The 6,426-nt window shown below is 42.6% G+C and overlaps 1 protein-coding gene across 1 annotated transcript in view; it reads right to left on the reverse strand.

Moving 5' to 3' along the window:
- The window catches only part of ARHGAP42 (Rho GTPase activating protein 42), a gene marked incomplete at its 5' end in the record, with an annotated part of 308,666 nt that extends 308,371 nt beyond the window's left edge, over positions 1-295 (reverse strand). The window contains 1 exon segment of the mRNA XM_006150099.3: positions 23-295.
- Positions 296-6,426: the final 6,131 nt, after the last annotated feature.

Raw genomic sequence — 6,426 nt, forward strand, 5'->3', positions numbered from 1 at the left:
CAGCCGCGGGCCACGGCGGGCCCAGCCGGCAACCGCGGCCGGCGCTGGGAACCTGCAATCTCCGGGAGCGCGTGGGGACGCGGGGGGACTGCGCCAGGGAAACGGGCCCCGCGCACCGCGCCGCCTGCGCAGGGTTCAGGCTTCCTCCAGCGGCGCGAGGGGAGCGCAGGCAGGGGCGGCGGGCTGAGGCGCGGGTCCGCTCCGGTCGTTGTCGTCGGGGAGCATCGTCGCTCTAAGGACGCGGGTGGCCAAGCTCCAGGCCGCGGCCGGAGCAGGAAAGTTTCTGTGGCGGCGCCGGCCCCCCCCCCCCCCGCCCCCCCCCGCCCCTCCGCCCGTTTACCCTCCGGCCCCCACCCTCCGCCGCACTTCGCTCCCGGGCTCCCTGCGCGGCGGCCGCGGCGCTGCGCTCCTGCCTGGGATCCGGGTGTTAACCCTGTCCCCTCCTGGGCGCCGGGCTCTGACTAGCCTAGGTGACACGCGTCGGGGTCCTGCCAGCCACAAAAGGATCTCCAACTCCTGACAGAACTCCCTACCACTCCTTTCCCCCTTCCACTCCTTAGAATCCTCTGGGAGAGAAACCAACTTTAAGTTTCTGTGAAGTCTGATTGTTTTGAAGCCTGGTGAAGACATTCCTCTCTAGAATTAGCTTAGATTTTAGTTCACATGTTCCCACCTAGATGTGTTTACTTTCCAGGATGAAAAGTTTTTCAGTTTCTGTCCCACCTCCTTTTCCTCCTCCCACCTGGGAGTGTGTGTGTGTGTGTGTTGTCCTTAGCTGCTGAGATGGAGAGATTTTAGATCATCTTCTAACCTAAGTACGCACTTCACCCTGTAGTGCTCCAACTTCTTGAAGAATAGCTGTGTCAGGATCTTAGTATTCGGTGTGGGTTGTCGATAGAATTGTCCTACAAGCAAGGAGATTTTCCAATTGTTGCAGTGGGCTGGAGTTTCAAATAAATAGTTAGTTCTTACCAAGAGGTAGTTATCCTCCTTTGGTAAGCTCACCTAATAAATTTCCATCCTCTTGAAACCTAGGCTGCGAAATAATCTGCTGCTTTACATCTCATCCTGCCATCTATAGGGTTTCTGAGAATTTAGTTATTTTTCTTAAGAATCTGCTTTTAATTTCTATGTTTTCATTGCTTTGTCCATTTGAACCATCTGTTAAAAACACTCCTCTACAGATCATGGGAAAAATTCCATTAAAGTGCTTTTCATTTTTCCCAATTAAGTTTCAAGGACTGTTAAGATTTTTAGTTTCAATTTTTTTTTGTTTAAGTATACATGAACTATAAAATAGCACATAAACCTTAAATTAAGACAGATAAGATCATGTAAACAGTATGTTTCATGGCTTGATTTACATTCTCATGAGTGGGGGAATGGGATTTAGAAACCTTCCATCTGTATTTTCGTCATTAATCAACGTACTGGCAAAATAGCCAATCACCACTAAAGTCATTCTAACTCCAATATCCAACAATGTCTATCAGTCTAATACTCCTCGATTGGGAGAGGGACATGTGGAGACAATAATGCTATTTGTCAATTAATAGAATGACATAAACAACAGTATTTTTTTTTTCATCAAGTGATTTTTCATCACACAACCTGAAAGACAAAAAAAAAAAAAAAAAAAAAAGCCAAACGAATGATATCCTTCCAACTTTTGCCATGTTACTATTCCAAGGAACTAAATTTAATGCCAACTACTAAGATATAAAGCATGATAAAATATAACACTCTCTTCCTGTTTTTCATCAACTTCAAGTCCTGTGATTAATCCTTTAGAAATGCATCAGCATTCTTTGATAAGTAGCATTTAACATGTTGGGCGTCGATATTCGGTTTTCTTTAAAAGCCTTACATGACAAGACAGATTTATGCTAGATTCTGAGAGGAGTTATCATTTACCCATTCATGTATGTAATTGTATGTTTTGTGCCTACTGTCTACATTATTAGGATCTGGGTGGAGAGGTGGTTTATAGAGAAAGATAAATAAAGCAAAGCATTGTGCTTGACCTACAGCAGAAAGGAAAATACAGAGAGAGTGAGCACCCGAAAACATGAGGTAGAATATACTATGGTGCAGAGCCTCACACAGATGCTGTTCCAATAAAGCATTGATGGCATTATCAATATGTTTCCAAGCAGGCCCACTATGCATATGCATGGCATTAGGATTTTTTTCCTCCCATCCTTCACCCATTAGAACCTAAAGTTTACTGGACTTTTTCTTGTAGGTGCTCTCAGGGTTACTCATGGCTTGGCCTGTGATTCATACTTTAATTATACCTGCTAGTCAGGCTTTCTCTTATGCCACATTAACCTAGCTACTCGAGAAACACCAGAAGTTTTTTGTTTTTTTTTTCCCCTTTGAGGTGCATGTACTGTCTGTTTTGAACTGTTGTTTTCATGTATTATTTTTCCCACTATAATAATTGAACCATGCTTTTTCCAAGAGAATAGGCTTTCTAAATAAAAGATTATCTATACCTAAGAGCTTGTATTCATAGGACGTTTAATGGATTGAAAAATAGCCTTTCCAAAAATATTTCCACTTCACAATATGGAGCACTGTCAACTGCCTGATGAGCTTCACAAATATTACTGGCTAACACCCACCCTGGCAAGGTTGCTGGCACAGAGACATGCCTCTGTCTGTTGTCCAAATTTTGAAAGACGAATATGTGGAGCTTTGTTTATCTATAAGAGCAAATAGGTAGTCAAGCATAGTAAACTAATAATACATGGTATTTGTAAATCCGCCTCAAACTATTTTCTTGACCTAGATCATGTCTAGCACCTAATCCTGAGATATAATATGTACTCAGTGAGTGTGACTGTCAAGTTATAATCCTTTTCCAATTCATTATGAAAATTTAGGCCTCCCAGATGCAGATATTCTGAGGCTAAGTCCAAGTCTGGTAAAAGATGACTAAACAGACCGTAAGTACACTAAAAGACTCCAGGGATTCTTCAGACCTTCCTGCAGTGAGAATGCAATGCTTTTGTTGCCACTTGCATTCCAACCTATTTGTTATCTTTTCTCAATGTGCGTTCCTTGACTGCACATTTTGTAATATTCTAGTTCAACCTTACATCACATCTACAACAAGTAATTTGGAGCCCAAATAAACAAAACATATTATTCATTTCTAACATATTTTATTGTGGTTAAATATACAGAACATAAAAATTAACTTTCTTTAAGTTTTTGTCATAGGGCACATGTGCTCACCGGTGATAGACAGAGAGAAAGAGAGAGAGTGTAAGAGAGAGAAAGAAAGTGAAAAATCACCCTGCAAGAGGGATGGCCACACTCCAACCCCTTATTTTCCATTCTCCTCTTAGGATTTTGGGTATGTATGCAGAGGTGCCCCATATGATTTTCAACCTGCCAGATCTGGAAGGCAAACTGTAGTCAACCATGTGGGAGGCCAGCACCTTAACCACCACACCACCTGCTGGCCCCTAAATTTAACATTTTAAGCATATTTAAGATGTACAGTTCAATGGCATTAAATCACATTGCTATGCACTCATCACTTCCATCGATCACTTTTTCATCTTCCAGTACTGAAACCCTGTACCCATTTTCTTCCAGGCCCTCGTAACCACCATCCTATTTTCTGTTTCTATGGATGTGACAGTTTAGGTACCACATATAAATGAAATTATGCAATATTTGTCCTCTCATGTCTATCTTTTTTGATTTCTTTTTTTCTTTTTTTTTTTTTTTTTTTTTTGCTATAGGGTACGTGTGCTCACCAGAAAGAGAGAGAGAGACAGAGAGAGACAGAAAGCAAGAAATCACCCCCTGGGGGGATGGCCACACCGCAATTCCTTCTCCTTCATTCTCCTCTCGGGATCTTGAACACGCATGCATACACGCCTGGCATGAATTTAAGCCACCGGGTCCAGGACTTGAACTGCAGTCGACTACATGGGAGTTCAGCAACATAGCCATTATGCTAACTGCTGGTTCCTATCTTATATGATTTCAAAGATTCAATTATTTATAAAATAAGCAGAGAAGACATAAGAATCAGAGTTTTTAAAAAATCATTTAAGCATACATAAAGTTTTTTAAATAATTGTTTATTTAATTTTATTTATTACTATTATTTTAAAATTTGACCAGACAGAGAGGAAAGTAAGAAAGCAAACTGCCAGGTTCAGGACTTGAACTGTGGTTGGCCATGTGGGAGTCCACCATCTTAGCCACCACACTACCTGCTGCCCCAGTAAATAAAGTTTTGAATCAACAGAGTTTCTAATACCTTCTTCCTCCAACAGAAGTAAAGAAATTTAGATTAAGCCCTTCTCTAGCAGGTATTATTTTTTCTGCCTCATTAAAAGTATTTGTTTTTGAACATGCTTTTAGCATTACTATTTCTCATAAATTTCTTTGGCCTATGACACCTCACTCTGATGAGCAAGCATACCTGTCATTAGTAACAGTGGCCTATCCTATGTAACTTGGTAACATAGTCTTCGGTCACTAAAAAACGCTCTTGCAAATTGCAGAGACCCTTTCAAATAGATACGACTACCCCTGCTCTCTCTCTCTCTCTTTTTTTTTTTTTTGGAGAGATTTTCACTGTAGGGCGCATGTGCTCGCCAGACAGACAGAGAGAGACATAGAGACAGAAAGCGAGAAATCACCCCCCAGGGGGAATGGTCACGCCGCAATCCCTTCTCCTCCATTCTCCTCTCGGGATCTTGGGCACACACGCACACGCGCCCGGCGTGAGTTTTAAGCCACCAGGTCCGGGACACGAACCGCAGTCGACTACGTGGGAGTCCAGCGACATAGCCATTACGCTAACTGCTGGTTCCCTACCCCTGCTCTCTTTTAAGTGTAGCTGGGGTTGAAAAAGAAACTTAGCTTTGTCCAGGGGTAAGAAATGGGAATCTTTCACAGGAAGAGTACAGAATATAGATCACGCTGTAGGAGTCTGTCTATTCCAAGTGCTCTTTTTTCTTTCTTTTTTTTTTTTTTTGAGAGGTTTTTGCTACCAGGCGAGTGTGCTTGCCAGGGAGACAGAGGGAGACAGAGGAACAGAAAGCGAGAAATCACCCCCCAGGGGGCATGGTCATGCCGCAATCCCTTCTCCTGCAATCCCTTCTCCTCCATTCTCCTCTCGGGATCTTGGGCACGCATGCAACACGTGCCCGCTGTGAGTATAAGCCACCAGGTCTAGGACTCGAACCGCGGTGGACTACATGGGAGTTAGGCACATAGCCATTACGCTAACTGCTGGTCCCTATTCCAATGCTCTTTAACCCATAAATGAGCCAAAGAGCTATGGTGGGAAGACAAAAAAGATAAATGGTTGAGCGTTGTGAGACAGTGATTGCAGGAGGTAGGTACATGTAAGAATGAGGAAGAGATGGGCACTAGGCAGATTCCACAGAGGAAGGAAACGCACTGCGCAATTTTGGGCATAAGGAAGGAATGTAAGTCTAAGATCTGAGCCTATACAATTCAGACATTTTCTCTCTAGAAGAAATGTGGATATATTTAGCGTCCATGCCGAGTTGGAGGTAAAGTTAGTGTAATTAAGGGACACTGTCTGAGGCAGAAAAGTGCAGCGTTAACACACCCTAGAGCTTAGCTCACTAGAGGGGCTCTGGGAGCAGCAAGTCAAGACCACCCACCAAGGGGACAGAAATAACTACCAAGGGTGGAATTTGTTCAATATGAAAATAGGACTCAAAGTCCCTTCCAAAGCTAACATTTTATTATGACTACAGATTTCTGAATAGTATAGGAAAAGAATAAAAATCTAAGCATAAAACTCTCATCGATTAGTTATGAGAGAAGGGAGAGAGAGGGGTTAGCTGATTTAATTTAAGAAAAACATTTTTTACACGTAGATGTTTGTTTTCATTTAGTATTGCCCCCTTGTGGCAAACCATGATGCTAACTAACTCTGACAAAAACAAAACAAAAACACCTAACAGAAGTGATCAAATGGAGACTAAGAGGAACGTCTCTGGGTATGGGCATGATTTAGTTCTTAAATTTATCAATAACCTCATCTAAGCTTCACCCAAGCCTGGAAAACGGGTATTTTCTAAGTTCTTTCTTTCTTTCTTCCTTTCTTCCTTTCTTCCTTTCTTCCTTTCTTCCTTTCTTCCTTTCTTCCTTTCTTCCTTTCTTCCTTTCTTCCTTTCTTCCTTTCTTCCTTTCTTCCTTTCTTCCTTTCTTCCTTTCTTCCTTTCTTCCTTTCTTTCTTTTTTATCATGCCAGTGGGGTGTGTGTGTGTGTACGCGTGTGTGTGTGTGTGTACGCATGTGTGTGTGTGCAAGGGAGAGAGAAAGTGCCCCTGTGAGGCCTGGTAAAGGCACATTTTCCTTTTGTTCACTCCTCCTCTCAGGATCCTGGGCACACATACCACCTGGTATATTTTTCAAG

This window comes from Tupaia chinensis, unplaced genomic scaffold, assembly GCF_000334495.1.
Source record: "Tupaia chinensis unplaced genomic scaffold, TupChi_1.0 Scaffold000276_2, whole genome shotgun sequence".
Classification (NCBI taxonomy): domain Eukaryota; kingdom Metazoa; phylum Chordata; class Mammalia; order Scandentia; family Tupaiidae; genus Tupaia; species Tupaia belangeri.